General features: G+C 49.8%; 1 protein-coding gene across 2 annotated transcripts in view; it reads left to right on the plus strand.

The window, feature by feature from the left end:
- Positions 1-24,149: 24,149 nt before the first annotated feature.
- EDAR (ectodysplasin A receptor) overlaps positions 24,150-25,100 on the plus strand; it is a 67,829-nt gene continuing 66,878 nt past the window's right edge. For both annotated transcript variants that reach the window (XM_047781271.1, XM_047781272.1), the window contains exon 1: positions 24,150-24,373. The gene's annotated coding sequence lies outside the window, so the exon portion shown is untranslated. The remainder of the gene's footprint in view (positions 24,374-25,100) is intronic.

Below are 25,100 nucleotides of genomic sequence, written 5' to 3' on the forward strand. Positions count from 1 at the left end.
CTTACTCCATAAAAAATTTTTACATTAAAATTGGCAATTTATCTTATTAATTTTATTTGAAAAATTCAATTCGAATTAAACTCTAATGAGAGATGATATCATGCTTTCTCTCCCCTTAATAACTGCTTTGGGGATAAAATGATTCTACTGTTCTATCATATAAAGTTCTTTGGAACACAATGTCAAGTGTCTTTAATAGAGCGAGGTCTGGAGGGAGGCCTCTTCTGAATTGTCCCTCTTCGTGTCCTCAAGCAAATCAGGCCACCAGCTGTGGGGAGATCCTGCACCCCCACCCTCTCCTGCCTCCACCTCCACCTGCCCCTCCCCAGCTGGGCTACACCACTGCGACCCCATTGACCCCATGGCTTCCTAACCAGAGCCCAGCTCCAGTCCGCACCCCCCCCCCCCAACCATCTTTCCAATTGCTCTAAAACACCCCAGTGTGAACCCAGGGAGGACAAAAATCTGGTTCTTTAGCGTGGGCCTCGGTCTCCTGAGAGACTTCCAACTGGATCAAGGGCTGATTCATTTCATCTTCCAGCACTGTCTTGCAATACCTGGCTTCAGGTGCCTTTGGATAACGTGCTGTGTGGGTGCTTATGAAATCCATTCATGTCATGACCATCATCCCGACCCACACGATCTTGGGCAAACACTGGATTTGACTGCAGGTCAAAGTTAAATGGTACCGAAGGTGACCCTTGTATTACTTATATTCTGAAAGTTAAGCAAAGGAGCAATGTAGATAAGATTTCAAGAAATACTCCATCGCTTAAATGAATCAATATCATGAGGGTATTCAGAAAACAAAAATTACATGCAAAGGGCTACTTATAAGGCCTTGTTGGCTATTTATTAATTCAGGAGGCTCCTGCTCTAACTGCTCAGTGTTGGGCAACCCATTTCCAGGCCTCCTGCAGATTCTCAGGACAAACTTGGCCTTACTTGCCTTTGCAGGGGCAGTGCCCCCCTACGCCCATGTTAGTCCTTACACAGGCTACAAAAGGGTGACTCCTGTGGGTGGAAAAGCCCCACTCATGAGTGTGGCCAGCTGTAGATGGACTGGGCTGAAGTCCCCACTCTCACCCCCACCCAGGAGCCAGTGCGGTTGGACGGATTGAAGCTGGATCGAAGAGCCAGGCTCCTCTGGCTGGGTCTGGCCAAACAGAGGTGCTTAATAAGTGCTGGTTTTGTTATAATCAAGTGATTTTCCTGGAATTGCTTCACTCAGCAACATTTATTTAATATGGGGACCAAAGAATTTAGGGCAGTTATTGTGAGTAGTTCCTGATTCTGCATGTGTCTCCAGCACTTGTACACATATACACAACTATTTTTCATATGTATGTGCAATTATTACATACAATGAAATAAAATTTGTTGTTAAAGTTCGTCACATTCACGGTAGGAGGTGACCCTGTGGTATGGGCATAACCATGAACCCTAAAAGAGATAGTCAGGATATCCGTTCCCTCCTGGAATGTCTCTGAAAGTGAAATAAACTTTTTCCTTTGACCACCCCACCACCTGCAAAAGTTCCTGAGCCAGGGATTGAACTCATGCCTCATCTGTAACCAGAGCCACAGCAGTGACAATGCCAGGTCCTTAACCCACTGAGCTACGAGGGAATTTTCTAAATAAAATATTTTTTAAATCTTCTTGAGGGCACTGGCAAGAGCTGTAAGGCTATAACCCAGCAGAAATCTGAAATCCAGATCAAGGAGCAGAACCTGAGATCTGCCCTAGCCCTGGTGTCAGTGCCTAAAACAAAGGAGCCAGATGAGAAGGGGATGGAGATGTTGGCAGCCCTGTGGGTGCAGAGAGCAAATGCTGGGGCCTTTCCAAGTGTTGGGACTGGCAACCCCCCAGGGTTTGAGGTGGAACCAGCTGTGAGAAAGAAGTAGAAACAAACCATCTTTCACACAGACTACAGCGCAGCTCCACATTGGCCTACACTCTGGGCTCTGCTCTGTGTCTATCCCTGTGCTCCCCACCCCTGGAGACGGACTGACTCCTACTGATCTCTTCATTTCTGGGTTGTTTTAGCTATTCCAGGGCCTCTGTCTTTCTATACAAATTTTGGGAATTTTGGTATCAACTGTTTATGTCTACAAGTCACATTGCTTGGATTTTTTTTTTTTTTTTTTTTTAGGGCCACAACCACAGCACATGGAGGTTCCCAGGCTGGTGGTTGAATCGGAGCTGTAGCCATCCTCCACCACAGCCACAGCAACACAGGATCCAAGCCTCATCTGCGACCTATACCACAGCTCATGGCAACACTGGATCCCTAACCCACTGAGCAAGGCCAGGGATAGAACCTGTGTCTTCATGGATGCTAGTCAGATTCATTTCTACTGGGCCATGACAGTAACTCCCCTTGCCTGGATATTAATAGAAATTGCATGAAACTCATTGGTCTCTTCTGATGTGTGCCAGCCCAAGTGAACCCCTCTGGAAATTGTTTACAAGAATATTTTAGCAAAGTGACTTCACCACTGGCCATCTGGCCAGAGCCTCCACAAGTGTCAGGACTACCTAAACCGTGTTCTTCCCCATTTTCTCCTTTAAATGCACCCCTTTGATTTTCCGTAACTTTCCCTGTGCCCTTTACAAACCCTCTCGCCTCAGTTGGCTTCCAAGAAATCCTTCATCATCACCATTTCCTGACTGTTAACAGGAAGTTCTGTGTGGGGTGGAGCCCTCTCCTAAGCCCTGGACGTCTCCACAATATCTCACCATGGCCACCGGTTTATCCAGATCCTAAAACTTGGGCCAAATCTTTGCGATATAGCCAATGCTACAGTGGAAAGGGACCAGGGGCCACCTGGCCTGATTCTAGTGCCATGAAATGCATGGAAGGAGCAGCCACTCAGGGAATGGTGGGAGTGGGTGGGCTACCCTTTGCTCCACTGGGACCCCACCCTACCTGCTGGCTGGCTGCTTTCACCCCCCCCTCCTCCAGACTCTCTTTCCACAAGCCCTCGGCTCAGCCCATCAGCACTCCCGTGCCCTAGTTCCTGGGCTCCAAGGGAAGAGGCCCTCTCGGGGCTCACCCTAGCCACCCCCTGCCCCTGCACCTGCCTTCAAGGGCGGGTCCAAACCAGAGGTGGCTGGGCCATAGCACCCAGGCCACCCCCATGGCACTGGTTTGCCAGGAGAGCCTTGGAAATCCCACGTCACAAGTGAGCGAGGCCAAACTGAAGTGAAGATGTATGGGTTCAACCCTCAGGGAAGCTGTGGCTTCTCGAGGAAGATCCCAGTTGATGGCTATCTACACCTGTTTGTCACTGTGCCCTCAGGGTGCAGGTCAAGTGGAGGCCTGATGGCCTGTCTGAAGGAAACAGCCAGAGTCAGGCCAGCTCTGGGGAGCTCCGAGGGACCCCCATCCCACCACCCCTGGTGTGGGTCCAGTAGGAAGCCTTCTTTGGGATCCAGGGAAATTAGTCCCAGGTCTCACAGGGTGCAACAGTCGACTCCCGTGGCCCATGGGGCCTCCCCTTCAAGCTCACAGAGTCATTCAGCTTTGTTGTAGCACCTGCAACCCAGGAAACTGACTTTCCATCCTGGCCTGTGAGTTCCAATCCATGTTTGTTTTAATCAAGTTCTTGATGATCACGATTTGAGGAGTTCCTATTGTGGCTCAGTGGGTTAAGAACCCAGGTAGTCTCCATGAGGATGCAGGCTTGATCAGTGGGTTAAGGATCTGGCATTGCCACAAGTGTCAGCATAGGTTGTAGATGTGGCTCGGATCCCTCATTGCTGTGGCTGTGGCACAGGCCAACAGCTACAGCTCCGATTCCACCCCTAGCCTGGGAACCTCCATATGCCGTGCGTGCAGCCATAAAAAGAAAAGAATAAAACAAGGACAAAACCAAAAAACAAACAAAAAACCAATTTGAGTTTCATTTAAACCACCTGCCTGAGCCAGAAGTGGGAGAAGTGGCCTAAGTGTGACAATCCAGGCACCTCTGGTCTCAGTGGAAGGAAAGAACACCTGGTGGGGAGGGACCTCATTAATGCACGGCGACAGGGAAGGTAAAGTGCCCTTTTGTGTATAAAAGTCACTGGAAGCCAGTTTTACTAGACTGTGAGGGAGCTGCGGTCGGCAGGCACGGCCTTGCCGAGGGACTGAGGAGGGTCCCTGCCTTCTGATCCTTTTCTTCGTCCTAGTCCTATTTCATTCCCCCTCGGTGGGGGAGGTGGGAGCAGAAAAAGAGCTGTGCAAGATCGCCCTGGAAAATACCCTGAAACAGAATCCACAAGATTGATATGCAGACAGACAGGTAATAACTTTATTTATTTATTTATTTAGTCTTTTGTCTTTTTTAGGGCTGCACCCATGGCATATGGAGGTTCCCAGGCTAGGGGTGGAGTTGGAGCTGTAGCCACTGGCCTACACCACAGCCACAGCAACATAGCATCCAAGCTGCGTCTGCGACCTACACCACAGCTCACGGCAACGCCAGATCCTTAACCCAAGGAGCGAGGCCAGGGATCGAACCCAAGTTCCCATGGATCTTAGTCGGGTCCGTCAACTACTGAGCCACGACGGGAACTCCAGACAGGTAATAACTTTAAAAGTGAATGAAATCTCAGAGATTTATGGCATTTTTAACAAAGTAGGGGGAGCTGGATAGCATTCAGCACTGCACCGTGGTAATGACACCACAGGAAACCTTACGGAACCAACGACAAAGCCCTAAAGAGAGAAAGAAGCCAGGCGGGGCACTGTTTGAACACCAGGAATTCCCAGAGCCTGACACCCCGCAGTCCAGGCACTGGTGGGGGCTGAGCCTAAGGAAATAGTTTTTGGCAGAAGGTCAAAGAGAGTGAATGGATGTAGAGGGGCAGGGTGGGCACGGCTTTCGTGTGAAAAGAAATTTAGCAAAAGTAAAGCGTGTTTGCTGAAGAAAACACACAGAGGGAGGAGGGCCCTGCAGACAGGGGTCCCCCATCAGGGGCCTGCAGCCAGCCAAGCGCCCTTAGGCTGGAGCTTCCACCCAGCACCACTCTGCCCGGCAGGGCTGAGTCTCCATGGGAAAATGCCAGAAGCCTGCAGGGGCTGGGAGGTGCGTGTTTGCCTCCATGTTTACTGAGTGCCAGATGGCCTGTGAGCCATGTGGGGCAGAGGAGGCTGGACCCACAACAACCCATCCCTGCCGTGAGCAACCGCAGAAGGGGCTGAGGGCTGCTCTGGGGCCTTGCTGAGACCCAGGGAGACGAAAGGCCTCGAGGCTGCTAGTTACAGTTAATTACCTGGCTAAGCTCAAAGTCTATGGTGACATTTTATTGCAGCGTAGGCCCTGGACATGTGTATCACCCAGAACTTTTCTCCTTTCAAACCTGATCCTGGAGTTCCCATCATGGCTCAGCGGTAATGAACCTGACTAGGATCCATAAGGACGCAGGTTCAATCCCTGGCCTCAATCAGTGGGTTAAGGATCTGGTGTTTATATTAGCTGTGATGCAGGTCACAGATGCGGCTCAGATCTTGCTTTGCTGTAGCTGTGGTGTAGGCCAGCAGCTGCAGCTTTGATTTGACCCCTAGCCTGAGAACTTCCATATGCCAAAGGTGTGGCCCTAAAAAAGCAAAGCAAAAAAAATCCAAAACAAACAAAAACCTGGTCCTGCCCCAACAGCAGCTCCCATGGATGCAGGAACAGACACACTGGTGACACAGGAGCAGACACTGGGGATGCAGGAGCAGACACACTGTGGGCACAGGAGCAGATACACTGTGGGCACAGAAGCAGAGCACAGAGGTTCACCTTGACCCACAAGGCGTTGCCATACAGCCTTTGACACAGCTCAGGGTCTTACCTTATTTCCTCCAGGACCCTTGTGTCTCTTGGCCCATGTTTTTCTAAAGCAATGGCTACTTGGGCAGTCACATGGAAAAGAAAGTCTGTGTTTTTGTGGGTGGGAGATCTTTACCGTCTGGGGAGAGTCTGATTGATTCCAACTGATGCCAGAAAGAAGTTACCAGAATCCAGGTTCTTGTTCATGCAGCTGAACAATGAACTTCTCGAACACACAGGCAGCACGCAAGCAAAGTCTTTATTACAAGAAAGCAAACAGCTCTCAGGACAGCTGGGAGGGGGAGAAGAGTCCCCCTCTCTATTGTCCCATAGGGGTTTTTATCCCTTAAAGATGGGGGGTACCAACGTGGGGTCCAGAAAGATGTGGTTTTCTCCCATTGGCCTTGCCCAGTTACCTATATCAGTCCTTGTCCATTAGGGGTCTTAGGGGTGGAAATATCCCATATTCTCATGGTTTTTTGCCCTTCTCTTCCAGTAGACTGGATCACAGTGGGTTAGAGATTAATGTCCATCTGGGCATAGGTACACTTCCCATAGTAAACAAGGCCTGTGGGGATGTTACTTCCTGGAGCCCTTAAGCCACAAATGTTAATCAAAAGCCATGTCAAAGAATGCATCAAAATCCAGGCTCCTACACAGACTACCTGAGTTAGTGTTCTGCCTCACCATGGCTTAATCAAAAAAGAAATGTAGGGTAGCTCAGAAGGGCCCACTGACCTGTAAACAATGCACATCAGATCCTGTCTTCAGGATGCTGGGATTCTAGCAGGCTTTTCAAATTGTCTAGTAAACTCAGAAATGGATTAGTTCCCTGTTGCTCAAAGTGGGAAACAGTGATTGTAACTGACTTTTTAACTTCAAACTTCTAGTCATGAGCCAGGAGGAGAGTAGGCCAAGCCATTAAGAATGATTGGAGAGAGATTAGCCTGCACTTTGCAATACAAACAGGTTTAAATAGATGTGTCTGTGTGCGTTACTACCGGGCTGCCTGAGGGCATGCATGCCTCTGCTTTCCCAGGGCTGTGTTTGTACACTATTAAATCATAAATGGAGCGCACCTCCATGAGCTTCTCTGGGTGGTCAGGTGTGCCCTGGAGTGAATCATTGGGGCACATGTCAGAAAAGGGCTTCCTGCAAAGATGTGAGTCTTTACACTGAGAGAATGCTGAACCTTTACCACGTGACATAGGTCCCCAGAACTTCATCTCTTTGGAGAAAGGATTCAGCAAAGAGACTGAGGGTGGTGAGGCAATTGTTTATTTAAAGAGAGAAGACAGGTGTGAAGAAAATACAGGCACAGGCAGGCTGGGGTAGGAGCTGGACAGGGAGCGAGAAAGACAGAGATGCAGAGAGAAAAGAGCGGGAGAGGAAGAGAGCAACCCATGCTTTGGCGGTCCCTGAAATCACCTGCATGGGGGCGGTCCTTCCGGGCTTCCTCTGGCCAATCGTCTTGCTGGTCTGGCTGTGGCCCCGCCCTCAGGATGGACTTTAGCACAAGGGTCTCTGAAAGGTTGACAGGATGTACCGTGTTCTGGCGCTTCCCCCTTCCTCAACCCCTAAGGGCTCTTTCTGCGAGTCTGTCATTCTGGAGGTGTCCTTGATCTCCAGAAGGAGAAATAGATGGTGTCTATCTTTTATCCAAGCAGGATGCAGCTTTTATCATCAAGATCTCTGTCAACGGGGAACACATGCCAGTACCAGCCTGGGACCCATCTCTCTCTCCTGCTTCAAGGTGTGCCTCTGAAGGGAGCCATCCGGGCACGTGTAAGAAAAGGGCTTCCTTCAGAGACCCGAATCCTTACTCTGAGAATGATGCATATAACCTCGAGCTGCCACAATGACTCCTTTACCAAGTCCATTCCAATCTTCTAAAAGGAAGCAAACAAAACACTACATCACTTGTTTTTCAAGAGAAATCAGTTGCAAAGTTAAAAACTAATCAGGCTACTATAGTGACAGTTGATGGTTGGGGGGGGGACCTAAAATGGAAAGTAAATCTCATGGGGAAAAAAGTCGGTGTGTGTATGTGTTGATGATAAAAATGTAGCTATATAAACATCTGCTGTGAATTTGGCCTTGCCTTTCAGCTGTGAGCTGCATCAGGTTACACCCTAGCTGGTATCAGGCTCAGAAGGACACCAACGTCCACGAGTTGCTTGGAACAGGAGATGAATAGCAGTAGAGCAGAGGAGCTCTGAGGATCAGCCGGCAGACAAAGAAACTGTCGTCCTGCAAATTGGGCCTGGAGGGGACTGGGCAGACACAGGGAGCAGCTCTTTCTACCCCAGCTCTGAGCAGGGGCCATGAGGCCCCACAGCTTCCCCCACCCCACACGGTGACTCTCTCTCTCTGTCTCTCTTTTTCTCTTTCTCTTTTTTTTTTTTTTTTTTTTTTTTTTGGCTGCCCTGTGGCATATGGAGTTTCTGGGCCAGGGATCAAATCCACGCTGCTGTTGCAACCTAAGCCGCAGCTTTGGCAATGATGAATCCTTTAACCCACTGTGCCTGGCCTGGGATAGAACTTTCATCTCATTGTTCCAGAGACAGCCTCAGTCCTGTTATGCCACAGTGGGAACTCCATCTTTTTTTTTTTTTTTTTTTATGGCCACATCCACAGCTTAGTTCCTAGGCCACAGTATAAATCCAAGAGATTCAAACAGCTGAGACGTATGCCACAGCTGATAGGGGTGGAGTAGGATAGCTACACAGGTAGCTGTAGAAGTCCCAATATGGGACCATAGATAGAGAGGGAAACCTAGGGGACTTTGGAAGATAATTTTAAGTTAATAATTGCTCAAGAGGACCATCAGAAAAAGGCAGGCTTGCTTGACTAGTCCAGGTGCTAGATATGCCTCAGGTCACTGGGTGGGGGATGGGGTGAGGCCTGCATTCAGGTTCAGACCAAGGGCAGAAGTGTAAGGATCACCCTTCTGCTGATTTGAATTAGCACCATGACAGTCCTGGTTTGACCTTATAGGGTCAAATGCTCTCTTACCGGATACCAAGGAGAAGCTACTACTTGAAGAAAGAGGAAGAGGCAGTCTTTTCCCACCCCTGCTCCCCTTGGATGATAAAACTGTAGCCCACCAGATCCTGGGGGCAGAGCCTCCTCACCTGCCCGCTTGCATCTCTCACAAGCATCCTATCCTAATAAATCTATTTCTCACGTATCATGTTGTCTCTCTCAAGCTGAGGCACAAAGAACTTGAACTCAGTAAATCCAGACACTGGGTGAGTGATTCTAATTTAAAAACTGTGGGTTTGAGTCCCAGTGTGGGTTCTGGCTGGGTTCGAGTCATAAGTGCTATCAATTTCACAGCTGCAGCAATGCCAGATCCTTAACTCACAGCAGGAACTCTGAGTTCCTCTATTTTAAATAAAGTTTCGATGTTTTTCTAAAGAGAAAAGCAGGGTTCCCTCCAGGGATATTACAGCAGAAAAGCAGTCGGACTCTGGTTACTCCTGGGTCAGCTCCGCTGCTCCTAAACCTAAGTCCACACCTGATGGTCAGGCTGCTGAATTGCTGAGGATGAGGCACCTTGAATTCCAGGAAAAGAGCTGGCTTGATCCACATCTTTGTTCCCTCCCAAACTTCGGCAAAATGGGCAGAAAAGCAGTTTTCAATGAGGCAGGAGCCCGGGATTATTGGAGAGGGGGTGTTGAGACAGCTCAGCAGACCTGGAGAAGGAAGCATCGGGTGTCCCGAGGGAGGTGGCAGCTATGTCCTCAGTCGATGGAGTCAGGGGTGGGGGGGGAGCTAGAAACAGGAATAAACAGGAGTGTGGGATGATCTTCTGTCCTGAACAGGGTGGCGGGGACGCTGCAGAGGGAGAAAACTTGATTTTCCCTCATGCCTCCTGCTTTCTCCCCACAGAGGTGGGGGGGTCAGAAGGCTTCAGGGTGATATGGGGGCAGGGCTCAGCACCCAGCAGTCAGGCCCATACCCCAGGAAAGAGGCTGTGGGGGTCCCTCTGGGGTCACCCCAGCAACCAGCAGGGATATCCGAAGGATACTGAGACCCAAGATTCCCAGGTTGGCCTGCTGTCCTGCATCAAAGAGAGCCCAAAGCTGGCTAATCTCAGAGCTTCTGATCAGATTTTTTAATCTCCTCACACCTAGGCAGACATTGAAGCTAACCCAAGGATCTAGGTAAAGACTCCAAGTGAGAGAGACAAAACCAGACAAACCTAAAGCCGAAGAAAGTAACTTGTAGACTCTGGCATCACAGGAGAAGTAGCATCTAAGGAAAGAGTAAGTCTCTCATACATGTACTAAAATGGCCACGAGGGAACAAAATACGTTTTGGAACTTAAGAAATGGTGGCAGAAATTAAAAACCAGGAGTTCCCATTGTGGTGCAGCAGAAACAAATACGACTAGGAGCCGCAAGGTTGTGGGTTTGATCCCTGGCCTCACTTAGTGGGTTAAGGTTCCGGTGTTGCCGTGAGCTGTAGTGTAGGTCACAGACATGGCTCGGATCTGGCGTTGCTGTGGCTGTGGCGGAGGCCGACGGCTACAGCTCCAATTAGACCCCTAGCCTGGGAACCTCCATATGCTACAGGTGCTGCCCTAAAAAGACAAAAGACAAAATAAAATAAAATATTAAATTAAATTAAATTAAATTAAAAACCAAAGGATGGATTCGGGAGTAAAGCTGAGAAAATTTCCATGAAAGCAGAAGGAAAAGTGGGGAAAAATCAACCCACAGCACAAACAAGGGGAAAACAGCAGAGGCAAATTAGAAGACTAGCCCCAGACCTCAATACTCATATGACCAGGGAGGGGTCCATTCAGGGAGAATAAAGGAAAGGAACTTGGAAAAGGAACAGGGGCCCCCTGCACCCCCATGAAGGGCGGAAGCGGAGTCACACAGTGGTACAAAGTCACAAATGTCAGAACTCGGGGAACATGAAGAATTTCTAAAGAGGAAAAGAGACAGGAGGTTAACTACAAAGACTTCACCACTGGATGCTTAAAGAGCACAATTTCTAACCTAGAATTTCATACCCATTCAGACATGAATTAAGAGGGGGAGTAAAATAGAGATATTTTCAGACATTCAAGGCCTGAAGCATCTGCTGCTCACGGAATTCCTGGTGTTCTTAAGTGTTCCAGAGGGTGTGCCCAGCAGAAACAAAGGATAAACCAAGAAAGCGGGAAGCCTGGGGTCCAGGGAACTGCGATCTAATTCCAGAGAAGAGACAGAAGCTCCCACCACCCAGAGCACCGGCATGGAGTGGCCCTGCCTGGGCAGGAGGACTCAGCTGCGTTTGCACTGGTGACTTCTCAGCTGGGACTGGTCCTGAGTGGCTCCAGAGTAGCCCTGGCCAAAGGGACATTTGAGGGGATTTGGAGGGGGCAAGTGAGGCAGCAGCTACACTTCCAGGGCCAGAAGGAGGATGCTGGGCACCAGGACCTGTCACCTGTGTGCAGGCTTCCTGGGGCAGCCCAGGCTGCTCCGTCTCCTCTGGCTTCTCCAGACCCCAGGGAAACAAAGATGTGCATGAAGGGAGGGTGATCCTAGCTCCTCAGAGTGAACCGAATTTACATGCATAGGTTAATAGAGTGTGGGTGCTGAAGGCAAGTGGCTGCTGGGGAGGGTGCAGGCAGAGAAGCCGCTTGTGGGGTGGGCTGTGGGGTGGGGGGCTGGCAAGCAGGTGATGGTTCATATTCCAAGGGAGAAGCCCTTAGCTATGCCCTAAACTGAAGATTCAAGATATAGGGATGGGAGTTCCCGCTATGGCACATGGGTTAATGATCCAGCTTGTCTCTGTGGAGCTGCTGGTTCAATCCCTGGCCTAGTGCAGTAGGTTAAGGATCTGGCGCTGCTGCAGCTGAGACATCAGTCACAGCTCCAGCTCGAATTCGATCCCTGGCCCAGGAACTTCCATATGTTGTGGGTGCAACCGAAAAAGGAAAAAAAAAAAAAAAGATGGCTCGAGGTAAGTAAGTTGTTGGAAGAGACTCAGGTTATTCCAAAATAATCAGCCAACAGAAAAGAAATTGTTTGCCTCAAAGGATCAAAAGGCAGAGGGCTGGGGTAGAGTGGGGGTGGGGGAGGCAGGATTGCTGCCTTTCTAGGATCACCCTTCTCTGTACATGTACGTGCATATGCTGACATTTTGGAGTAGAAATATCCATCAACTGTGTTCAATTATTAAATACATTGTAGAACATTAATTCGCCATTAACATTATGTTTCCAGGGGATTATATAAAGTGAAATACTCAAAATATGGATACAGAGGGCGGGACACTGAGTTGCATATACCATGTGAGCCCAATAATGGGACCAAACCATGCTGAGAGCAAGGTTGAAATAACTAACATCAGGGTGCTGGCTGCAGTGAGCCTGGGTAGTGGGACTCCGAACTTCACAGGTTATTCTGTGTTGCCCAAATTATCTCTAACATGCCCAGACTGTTCTTACAGGAAAACGTACAGGTAATTATCTTTAAGTTCGCACATAACAAAAATCCCCCACTGAAATCAATCAGCCTGCCTTCTTACCTAATGGTATAAAATGTAAATAGCACTAGATGTAAAGAGAGGTTTTCTCTCCTGTTCGCTGCCAAGCTGCTCAATGAGTTGCAGGCACCATGTCAGACATGGGGAGGGGGCCGAGAGCCCAGGACTCCTGTGGGTTACAGCGAGGGACCAAAGTTCTCTCTCTGTTGGGGTATTGCACTTGTTTTTGCAGCCTGGCATTTGGGGGTGCCAGGTGGGAGGTGATTTAGGGGCCTCTCCTGCATCTGTGGTTCTTCCTTAACTGCACCTCGTTCCTTCCTTCACTCCTTCATTCCACAAATGCTCTCAGTGATGCTCTGTGCTTCCTCTCTAGGAAGGAGACACTGGAGCACACAATGGCACAGGGACCAACTTGGAAAGGGCTGTGAGAAAGGCTTCTGAGGGAAGGGAAGCTGTGGGAAACTCTTTGCACCTGCATGTGGGGCTAGTCTGTGAAATATTCTCCCGGGCTCATTGTCCCTGGTATGATTCACCATTTCACGAAAGTGGGCTCTTTAAAATCAGTGTTGTGGAGTTCCCATTGTGACGCAGCGGAAACGAAACCAACTAGTATCCATGAGGATGCGGGCTCGATCCTGGCCTCACTCAGTGAGTTAAGGATCCGACATTGCCCTGAGCTCTGGTGTAGGTTGCCAACGCAGCTCGGATCCCACGTTGCTGTGGCTGTGGTGTAGGCCAGTGGCTACAGCTTCAGAACAACCCCTAGCCTGGGAACCTCCATATGCCATGGGTGTGGCCCTAAAAACCAAAAAATTTAAAAATTAAAAAAATAAAATCAGCGATAAACAAAGAAACAGCCATCACACAAGTGGTTTTGGGCGGCTGAAGCGGAGGGAAGGGAAGGGAGACCCCTCTGGTCACCCAGGCTGCCCACACGCTGGCCTTTCCCTTAAGTCTCCTGATTTTCTAAGCATCTGGACAACTGCTTCTTCCCTTCTCCAGTGGAAGAGAGAGCAGGTCTCCACTCTCTGAGGCAGCACATCCCACTCCTGTACCAGCGAAAGTCTGGTTCTTGGCAGGGACTGTCTTTCTGCCACCAGCAGCAACTGACTGTTCTGTGACAAGAGGGGACCTCACACTGATGTCTGAGGCTCCCAGCCTTGTTCTGAGTCTCTAAAGCCATGGTGAGAGACCCGCCCTGGAACTGCAGTGACTCTAGTGCCCTCAGGCCTGCAGCCCCAGTGCGGCATGCATGCATCTTGTTGGCACAGATGATGCTAGATGGCTGCTCCATCAAAAGAGCCATTTAAAGTGGGGAATCATAAAGAAAATACAACCGTAATGATTCCATTTAAAATACATGAGTACATTTATTTGCCAATGTTTTGAATGCAGGCCAAAACTTTTGGAGTCTCCTTGGTCCTCTTGGCAAAAGCCACATGCATAATACATGACTTGACCTCTAGTCTGGGCTTCTAGAAAGAAAGCACATTCTCATCTGAAGCGGTCAGAATGCAGCGGCCCTGCCCTATGTTGTTTCACAAAGGCCAATTTTACAATCAGCTTCAACCGATCACCTTCATCATCTTTTCCAAAGTAGTCAATGAATTTTTATTTAAAAAATGTATTTTCGGAGTTCCCGTTGTGGCGCAGTGGTTAACAAGTCTGACTGGGAACCATGAGGTTGCGGGTTCGATCCCTGGCCTTGCTCAGTGGGTTAATGATCCGGCGTTGCCGTGAGCTGTGGTGTAGGTTGCAGACTCGGCTTGGATCCCTTGTTGCTGTGGTTCTGGCGTAGGCCGGTGGCTATAGCTCCAATTAGACCCCTAGCCTGGGAACCTCCATATGCCGCAGGAGCGGCCCAAGAAATGGCAAAAAGACAAAAAAAAAAGGGTCTAGAAAAATTTCCCACTAGCGGTCAGTAAGCAACCAGCTCCAGGGGATGGGGAGGGCAGGGGCCTGGGCCTTCCAGAAGGACAACGGTGGGAGGGAGGGACTTGTGAACAGGGAAAACTGGGAGAAGATGGTGAGTCTTGTTTTATTTTTTTGTTTGTTTGTTTTAGATGTTGCAGATCCGAAGCCGGTAGGCTCCGCAGACGGAAACGACCAGGAGGAAACAAGGGAGAGGTAAGGGCAGGAATCAGAGAGGAGGGGCTCTCTCCAAGGAGCTGAGAGCTGGAATTGAGTGTGGGTAACCAGAGAGAGCAGAGGGTGGCCCCGCAGAGCCCCCCATCCCACCCTCTCCGCATGCCCACTAAATCTTCCACAGTGGAAACCACCCCTGGCCTCCAACTCCATCCCAAAGAGGATGCCCTGAGGTTGGACAGCAGCAGAGCTTCCCAAACTTGAGTTAGCAGGGAGGTCACCTAAAGCAGGAAGTCACCGGACAGGAAGTCACCTGGAGCAGGGAGGTCACCAGGAATAGGGAGGTCACCTAGAGCAGGAGGCAGTCACCTGGCTCTGCCCCCTGCTGGCCAGGGGGGCAAGTTACTCCACCTCACAGATCCTCAGTTTCTCACCTGTGAAATGGGGTAGAGGGCATTACAATCTCAAAGGACCTCATTTCTCTCCATGGCCTACCACAATTCTCTAAGAATAAAAGGGGAAATTTTGTGATTTTTAAAAAAATTATTCAATCTTTGCCTTCCAGAGAGCCTAAAACCTTTAATCACAGGAATTCCACAAATCCTCACAAAACATAAGATGTGAGAATTATAGATAACACAGCTTATGCTTTTTGCCATCCACCTCCCCAGTCATCTTCATGTGTCACCTCCACATGTGACAAGCTTTTGGGCTGAAAGAGTAAAAAGTCACATTAAGGAATTCCCGTTGTGGCTCAGCAGAAACGAATCTGACTAGCATCTATGAGGACGCAGGTTCGATCCCTGGCCATTGCTCAGTGGGTTAAGAAACCTGCATTGCCCTGAGCTGTGGTGTAGGTTGAAGACAGAGCTATAGCTGTGGCTTATGTCGGCAGCTGTAGTTCGGATTTGACCCCTAGCCTGGGGACCTCAGTATGCTATGAGTGTGGTCCTAAAACAAAAACAAACAAACAAGTCCCATTTAGCAGCCTAGCCTCTGAACAAAGCAGGTGCTTGATGTTGGACCAAGACCAGAGTCTCCTTGCTCAGTAGGATGTGGGGCAAGTCGTCGTCTTAAAGATTCACTAAAACAAGTTGGTCCTTTAGATTTGAGCAGTCACGTAGCTGCTGAATCCATGAGTCACCTTAGTTACAGCCAGAGGTGATTGTACAGAATGAACTGAGTGCGTTGAAAGACACAGTGTCATTTCTAATCGGCAGGAGCCGGGCTGGTATTACTCAGCTCTTGGGCCAAGCTCCAGGCTAAGCCCATGGCGATGAGGAAAGTAAGTCAGTGAGACACTATGTCTACACCAAGGCCCCTTCTGGACAGCTGCATTTTCACAGTAGCACAGATTTAAAACTCTGCAGTCATTTGGACAATAAGAACAGAAAATGAGTGAGTTTATTTGCAAAAACCGTTTCAGAAAAGCAGGACAGGAGTTCCCGTCGTGGCACAGTGGTTAACGAATCTGACTAGGAACCATGAGGTTGCGGGTTCGGTCCCTGCCCTTGCTCAGTGGGTTAACGATCCAGCGTTGCCGTGAGCTGTGGTGTAGGTTGCAGACGCGGCTCGGATCCCGCGTTGCTGTGGCTCTGGCGTAGGCCAGTGGCTACAGCTCCGATTCAACCCCTAGCCTGGGAACCTCCATGTGCCGCGGGAGCGGCCCAAGAAATAGCAACAACAACAACAACAAAAAAGACAAAAGACAAAAAAAAAAAAAGAAAAGCAGGACGATCAAAGGACCTTAAGCCTTTGATCACTCTCAGAGTCAGAAGTTCAAAGCCAGCCTGATGGGTCCCCATCTTGTTGTGGGGTTCCTGCTATTCCTGGGGGCCTGATCCAGCCCAGAGGCATGGCTTGTGTGTGTTTGGGCCGCATAGTCAGGTTTGCTGCCAATACTGAAAAATGAGATTTCCTGTTTTTTAAAAATCCAGATCTTTTTTCACTTTCCTTTGTGGACCTCACCTCCAGAAGCAGCAGACACGCTGACAAGTGGGGGCCTCCCCGTTCACTGACCAAGGACAGCAGCTCAGAATTCGAATTTTTGGTGATGATGGAGGCTGGACTGGGGAGAAAATGGTGGAGCAGGGCAAGCAGACAGAAGGCAGCCATCAACCTGCCAGGGCCCCAGAAGGACCACATCAGGGCTAACGCAGCCTGAGCATGATGGAGGGAGCAAATCATAAAGGTGTCCACGATTTAAGACCAGCAGGATTCTGGGGCTAAGAAAGAAAGATGGTCTGTGAGCTCCCTCGGCAGAGCAGGGTGAGCAGACAGAAGGCTGCCATCGCCTGGGAAGGTCCCCGCTGGGCTCAGAATGAGGGAGGAGCAGCTTCAGGTGGGAGGACAAGTTTGCACTGGCTGCATCTATGAGCCTTCCCAACCAATACTTTATACTCAATTGGACGCAAGAACTGACGCCCACAGGATGAGGTGGGTGCTGAAAATTGACAAGCGGGAGTTGTCAGCCTGCACGTAGACCACTGCAAAGCACCAGGGAGAGATGACACGGGGAGTCTGAGGGGTTACGGATGCAAAGGAGCATTTCAGTAGGAAGAAGGAGAAGTGGTCTCAGGCGCAACTCGGACCAGACTCCAGGGAATAACGAGTAGATGGCACCTGTCGGCTTGGCCATCAGAAGTCCCGGAGACCTAGGCAAAGACAATTTAGGAGTATAGGAGATCTACAGCCACATGCAGGCGGGGCGGAGGGTGTGCGCGACCATCTCATCATGGGATCAGCACACCCATTAAGGGGACCTCAACCGCAATTCGGATGAGCCCAAGGAGGCTTTTGTGGGGGAAGGGTCAGCCAGGCACAAGGAAGGGCTTGGGGCAGGCGCTTTGCCCCCCAGGCCCTGGGGCAGTGACAGAGAGGACAAGGCAGAAACTACCCATCACCTAGGCACCTTCTGAACACCCTACACTTCTGCTCTGGCTGGGGGGCGGTTCTGGAGGAGGGGCCACCCCGAGCTGAGAGGTGCCTTGAGGGACTAGAGCTGAGCTGGGAATCTGGGCAGCAGCTCCCATTAATACATCCACATTTGGGTTTTCTCCTGCCACCTTTAGTTTTTGAGGACAGGAGATAGACCAAGTGTCAGGGCCAACCAAATACTCTGCAAAGTTAAATGCCTCCAAGACACACTAGCCCTGGGAAACTGGTGATGCTCCTGCCTTTCAGATACACTTCAAAATGCTGGAGTTCCCACTGTGGGGCAGTGGAAACAAATCCGACTAGGAACCATGGGGTTGCTGGTTCGATCCCTGGCCTCGCTCAGTGGGTTAGGGATCCAGCATTGCCAAGAGCAGTCGTGTAGGTCGCAGACACAGCTCAGATCCTGCATTGCTGTGCCTGTGGTGTAGGCCAGCAGCTGTAGCTCTGATTCAACCCCGAGCCTGGGAACCTCCATATGCTATGGGTGCAAACCTAAAAAAAAAAAAAATAAGCAAATGCTCTCATAAATATGATAAAATCCCACTAAGCCCACTAATAAACTTTGTTGAATATAACTCAATGGGCTGACTATCTTATTTTATTTTTTAGCTGTGTCCACAGCATTCAAAAATCCCCGGGCCAAGGATGAAATCTGAGCCACACTAGCAACCTGAGCCACAGCAACACGGGATCCTTAACTTGCTGTGCCACAAGGGAACTCTGCGACCCCTAATTTTACATGTTTATACTATGGGCTCATATTCCCCAAATGCTGAGGGTAACTGATAACAGAGTGATTATTTCTTGAATCACTAATCCCATTTCCCTAAAGCCATGAGTAATGATAGAACAATGAACTTGTCTATTGGAAGAATGAATTTGTTAATTTTTAAATGAAGATCTCAATAGTCTGTATTTCCAAATTCAGTCCCCTCATCTCTTAATTTTTCTGCCACGGTGCAAACAGGTTTCATAAGACTCTTATGGTTTCCTTCATTAGAAAAGCATACTGATCTGTGCTGTTGAGCTGAACAATATTACAGGTAGTGAAAAAGATTTAGTATTTTGAACCCTTGGGCTCTTCAAGCTCCCAAGGTCATTCCTGAAAGGATCAATTTCACTTCCATTTCAATGCCTCATGACACGGGGTGGGGTCAGGAGAAGGGGAGCAGAACCCTCACCTGCACCCTCATGCAGCCTGAGCTTCCCCTCAACTCAAGTCTTTGTCTCCTCCTAGGAGAGGGCTCCTCTGTAAGAAGCCGTGTCAGGGTACGCATCCTGAGCAATAGGAAGTACACAGAGGGCAGACCTTTATTTCTTTACTAAAGCACAGGTTAGGCGTGGCCAGGTTCAGTTAAATAAACACAGAACCCCGGGGTCAGGGTGTTAAACCAGTTGAAGCCCATTGCTTCGCCTAGCCTTGACCTGGAGCAGACCCTCCTTCTGTGCTGGGGACAGATACAGGCAGGATAATGGCTCACTTAGTGTTTCCCCTCCCATGTCCTGGTTGTCTCCAGACTCAGCCTCTCCTTCCTCACCTCACCGGGACATGGTCTCAATCACAAATAAAATCCAACCCCCCCCCAACCCTTGGGGCCTCAGCGCCCACACCCTCCAAGCCCAACTCAGCCTTCTTGGGCCAGCTCCCAGCTTCCCCATAGCTTCTAGGTGTCCCCACAGTGTCCCCAGCATGCCAAGCTCTTCTCGTGGGACCATGGCCCAGCCCTGCTCCACCCAAAATGCTTCTCCCCTTGCCCTGTGACTCTCCGTCCTTCCTTCTCGGAACCATCTGAGCCCCTTTATGGGCCTAAGGCCACCTCCCATGCTCTTTTCCCCACCTCACATCCTGCCTGCTGATCATGGAGGGACAGCAGGGATCTCAGAAAGAGATAGCAGTGATGGTGGAGAGACAGCAGGGATCTCAGGGAGACAGTGTTACCAGAATCTGGGTTCTTGTTCACGGAGCCAAAGAGTGAACTTTGCAAACATACACAGGCAGCAAGCAAAAGTCTTTATTACAGGAAGATAAGCAGCTCCCAGCACAGACACGGGGATGGGGAGGAAGAGTCCCTCTCCCTATTGTTCTATGGAGGTTTTTCTTTCTTAAGGATGAGGGGTACCACTGAGGAATCCAGATATCAGTCCTTTTTCCCATTGGCCTTGCCCAGGTTATATGTATCAGTCCTCATCCACTAGGGACCTTAGAGTTGGGGATGCTCCCTGAGTTTTATGATCCTTTTGCTCTTCTCTCCCCTGGACGTAGAGTCTCCACTCTTAATATCCTTTTGCTAACAGTCAAATATATAGGTCAGGGGTCAATTCCCACCTTGATGTAAAACAAATGTACTTTCAATAGTTAATCTTCCAACAAGCAAGCCCTGTTTGTCTTGATTAGTTTTTACAAATCTTAAACCATGGACATTAATCAGGGAATATATCGAAGCCCATGTTCCTACACTACCTACCTAAACTATTATTCTGCCTCAACAACAGGGATCTTGGGAAGAGACAGCAGGGATATGGAGAGACAGAAGGGATCTCAGAGAGAGAGCAGGGATCATGGAAAGACAGCAGTGATCTTAGGGAGACAGCAGGAATCTTGGGGAGAGACAGCAGGGATCTCAGAGAGACAGCATTCCCTGGTCAGGGGTTAGACCTGGGCAGCCTTGGTGAAAACCAGGAACCCTAACCATTAGATTAGCTAGAGGCTAAATGTTTCAAGGAGGCAAAAACTGAAAACAAGTACAAAGTTTATTGTCCTACAACATGTAGGTGAGCACCCAGAGAATTAGGCTATCAAAGGCAGAAGCAAAGCCGTAACACACACCCAAAGAAGGAGCTCAGGTGTGGGCATTCCCCTAAATGAAGAGGGTACCAGAGAGGGGATTTAAATCTTTATTTTATTTTTTCTTATTTTATTATTTTTTTATTTTTTGTCTTTTGTCTTTGTTGTTGTTGTTGTTGTTGCTATTTCTTGGGCCGCTCCCTCGGCATATGGAGATTCCCAGGCTAGGGGTTGAATCGGAGCTGTAGCCACCGGCCTACGCCAGAGCCACAGCAACGCGGGATCCGAGCCGCGTCTGCAACCTACACCACAGCTCACGGCAACGCCGGATCGTCAACCCACTGAGCAAGGGCAGGGACCGAACCCGCAACCTCATGGTTCCCAGTCGGATACGCCAACCACTGCGCCACGACGGGAACTCCCTTAAATCTTATATAGGACAGTTTTCCTGAGTCTTTGTCTTCCTTTGGCCAATCGTCTTGTTTTTTCTCACACCTGACCCAGGACCCTCCCCACTATGTGTGCACCTCTTTCGGCAAAGATGGGCTCCAGAGCAAAGGATGCCAGGATGGTATCAGGACCTATAATGGCCTGGCGCCCCCTCCCTTTCTGACCCCTAGGAGTCTTACTGTGCATGTGTAATTAGGGAGGTCTCCTTGACCCCAGGAGTGATTGAATGGTCATCTTATCTTTTTCTCCAGCAGAGCTCAGCTCCTGCCATTAACTTTCTCCTTAAAGCATCAAAGAGAAGCGAGGCCCATGTTACTCAGCCTGACGAGTCCCAGCGGTTCTCAGCCTGGGGGCCCAGCTACCTGCTCCCTCACACCCACCCATCTCCACTCTGATATCTCTGGCATCTGCAGACCAGGGCCCTAGCCAGGATCTGCACTTTTAGGATGACATGGCGAGAGCTTGTCACGAATATTTGTTTTTCTGCCTTTTCTCCCACAGCTCTGTGACAGGCATGGGTGGCTGGGCATTAGAGGTACAGCTTAGAGGCAGACTCTCAGAAGGGCTGGCCCAGTGCCCTGACCACTGGCAGCTCCAGGCACAGCATCCTTCAGGGAAAGGGGAACAGCTGGACTGGGATGGGCCTGAGGAGCCCGCTGTTCAGTTCACTCCATTTCTGGGACAGACTCCAAGCTGCAGATTCCATGAAGCTGACAGAGCTGCAGGCATTTTACTCTGAATAACTTAATATTACAGAGCACCCACCATGGGCCTTAAAAAAAAAAAAAAAAAAATCCAGTACTCGTAAGCTTCCTCTGATTTGAGCAATGAAATTTCCCAGAAGGAACTTGGGGTAAACTCTGAGTAGGTAATCAGAAGTGGGCTTGCTGTGGGGACTGCCAGGTAAAGGCTTAGCTCCTGGGACGGAGGGTCCTGGTTTTGTGGATTTGGGCCCAGACCACCTTTTCAGACAGTAATTAGATAGCAGGAAACGGTCACCAGCAAACACTAGTAATCCCACCCACACAGCCCAGGTGGCCTCCCCCCACCCTCGAGCTGCTTATCACTTCCAGAAAGTTGATTTCATCCAACATTGGTAGCTTGATGACTCTGTGCCTCCCCAGAGCATCAGCTTCTCGAGGCAGAGTTTGGCCATTTCCTCTGTGTGGCACCAGTGCCTCTGGCCAAGCCTGGTTCCTAGCAGTTCTCCGTGGCATCTGCTGAGTGAGTAAGTGGTGGGTGAACCCATCAGCACAGGAGCAGACTCTTCTGGAGGAATGAGTGGGTGCCCAGAGTTTTCTTCCTGCTCACCCAACAGGAGCCCAGTATTAGGACAGATTTTAAGTGACGATGACCAGATTACGGTCAGCTGCATTCACTGGGAATTGCTGATCTGCTAGGAGAACGTCCCTCTCAATCTGGGTGTGTTTCCGGTAAGCTTGGGAGTGCCACTGAGTCTCTGCGATCACTTGCAGGGATGTGGCTCCATGGAGCTGAGAGTTGGGATTGCTCCGTCCTGCACAGAGTCCCAGCCAGGTGCCTGTGTGCCCTCCACCAAGTTGGACAGGCAGGTCAGGGCACGGGCATATATATCCTGCAAGTATTTAAATTACACTCCATTCTGCACAGAGCCCGAGACCCACTAAGCCAACCATGCTCTATAATTTTTTTTCTTTAAACGGATGTTCCCGGGCTAGGGATTGAGCCCACACCACAGCAGCGACCTGAGCCACAGCAGTGACAATGCCAGAGCCTTAGCCCACTGAGCTGCCAGCGAACTCCCCATGTTCTGCCATCTTGATTCCTATTCTTATTTTTTTTTTAATGCTATTTTTCACGTGCTTCAGTCTTTTAGGAAATGTGCCAAATAGAAATTAGGTATCTTCAAAGCTCTAGACCCTTCAATGATGAAGGTAAGGAATAGGCATTCCCATCATGGCTCAGCAGAAATGAATCTGACTAGCACCCATGAGGATCCAGGTTTGATCCCTGGCCTTGCTCAGTGGGTTAAGTAAGGATCCAGTGTTGCCGTGAGCTGTGGTGTAGGTCGCAGACTTGGCTTGGATCCTGAGTTGTTGTGGCTCTCATGTAGGCCGATGGCTACAGCTCGGATTCGACCCCTAGCCTGGGAAACTTCATATGCCTGGGAATCTCCATATGCCATGGGTGCGGCCCTGAAAAAAAAAAAAAAGACAGAAAATAATCTCTCATTTCTTTCTTTCTCTTAATCAATGGAATTACTTTGTACATTCATGCTCATTGGACTAAAAATTGCACGTGGTACAACCATCCACTAGTTTTCTTGATGGAAGCTTCTTCGAATTTTTTAAAAAGAGGAAAAACCTTTCTGGCCTCTACTACAGCACCATATTCTATGCCCATTCTAACATGTTCTCCTTTTTCCCTCTCTTTTGGCAATATCAATGTCATCTCTTTTTGGTAAATTTAAAGTCACCATTAATTTCCAATAGAAACAAAAATTACACTGAAGATAATCTTTATCCTCAAACACACTTAACAAAACGAACAGGCCCAAAAGTCAAAATTATGCACAAGAGAAATTCTAGATTAGTCCAGCGTACGTGGTTCTTGTTTGCCTACCTAGGTTCCTAATTTAACAATTTTAGGAATTGTGATTTGTCACAAACCTTCAGTTTGGGCTCAGCATGGGCTGAATAAAGGTGCAAACCTTAACATTCAGGTTAAAATCCTCACTGAAACCTCCTCTGTCTGGACAGTCATCAAGGTGGTAGTAAGTTGGGAATCGGGGTTCTACTCGTGGGGGGTGGGAGGGCAGAGGAGAGTCTGTTCCCAGGACACTTACCTGTCCACACATTTCCGTCTGTTTCCCTCTAAACTGTTATTTGTCACATGTGAAGTAACCTACACATATCTGGGCGGACAAGACCAGATGAAAGAGGAGGGGGTAGAAATTGAGCCTGGAGTTGCTTTGGGTGTATGGTTGTCTGGAGTTGTGTGGGGTGTATGGTTGTCTGGAGTTATAGGGAGTGTATGGTTGTCTGGAGTTCTATGGGGTGTATGGTTGTCTGGAGTTCTTTGGGGTGTTTGATTGTCTGGAGTTATAGGGGTGTATAGGTATCTGATTTGTTGGGGTGCAGGGTGGTGTGTGGGGATGTTGGGGGAGGGAAGAGAAGTCAGTGCTGTGACTCACCCTGAAGGAGATCCGGGGAGGGGAGGGCAGGACCAGGCAGGAACAGGGAAAGGGATCACAGCTGAAAGGAGGAACCAGCCCTGCCCATGGCCATCTCAGTGGGGGGTCCTTGAGTGCATACATTTTGATTAATGGTATTTTAATGCTAATTTAACTTTCTGGAGTTCCAGAGCCCAAAGGCTCTAGTTGTTCCGAAAGAAGCGAGACAACCACCCCCTCAAAAAAATCGAATTAATGCCTTTACTAATTCCATAGGGTATCTTTGAGCAGGAAGTCAGGGCCAGGTGAGTGGCACGGCAGCAGATGGGCCCACCTGTACGGTTGCTGCGCGCAGTGCGGGGAGAAGCCTCTAGGTGGCGCAGGTGAGTCTGCTCAGAGGTTCTGGGACGCGTTTCCCAGCTCGCACCGAGGAGCAGTTAAGGGTGAGTCGGGGAGTCCAGGAGCCGGGGAGCGGAGGGGAGTTGGGAGCAGACGAGAGGGGGCTGACAGCGGAGCGGAGCCTGGCCCAGGCAGCCCCACGGCTGCCGGCCGCGGCAGCACCTGACTCTGGGACACGGCCAGGCGGCCACCTGTGAACCCAGGAGCCCCAGGGAGCGGAAGCCTGGCTTTCTCCAGGGACACCCTCTGGGATTGGAAGCGAGCCTCCACCGGGGTCCGGTAAGCCTGGTCCTTTTCTTTCGGTTCCTAAAGTCTTTGGCTGTGGCTGAGACTGAGGTGTCACCGCCAGGAGACAGCCCGAGTGCATTTTTGAGATGCGTGTCATTTTTGGGTTGCGTTTGAACAAGCTTTCCTGGTGGCTGTACGTCTGCGCTACTGGTTCTAAGACCTGAGATTGTTCCTTTGTTTTCAGAAAAACATCCGAAACCCCATTTTACTATTGGCTGTGCATTTGGCAAAGGAGCCAAACTTTGTGTGAACTTAACAGGCTTGAGATTTGGGCCCCTGAGACCCGTGGTCTCCAGGAGCCTGGAAGGGTGGTCTTGGGAAAGGCGAGCTGCAGCTGGGCTTGAGCTGGGCTCTGAACCCGTGTCCCACCCGGGGTCCCTTGACCACCTTCCCAGGTGGTTCCGAATCAGGCCTGAGGCAGAGGTCGTGGCCTGTTTTGAAGTGGGGGCGGAGGAGAGTGAGAGGGTGGGGCTGCGTCTGGTGGTTTCGGCTCTCACCTTCAGCCAGGAGTTTCCACTCAACCCTCTGACAGTTTAGGGGGCAGTTTGGGCTGACTCCCCATCATCCTGCTGTAGCTGCACCTGCTTGGTGGAAGCCAGAGGTGTTAGGACAGCCAGGACAGCAGATGAGGTTAAAACAACAGAGTGACAGTTGAAATGATATGGGGTGGAGTGAGGAGCTACATTAGCAGAGCAGAAGCCACCCCCCCTCAACCCCC

Source organism: Phacochoerus africanus, chromosome 5, assembly GCF_016906955.1.
Source record: "Phacochoerus africanus isolate WHEZ1 chromosome 5, ROS_Pafr_v1, whole genome shotgun sequence".
In the NCBI taxonomy this organism is placed as follows: domain Eukaryota; kingdom Metazoa; phylum Chordata; class Mammalia; order Artiodactyla; family Suidae; genus Phacochoerus; species Phacochoerus africanus.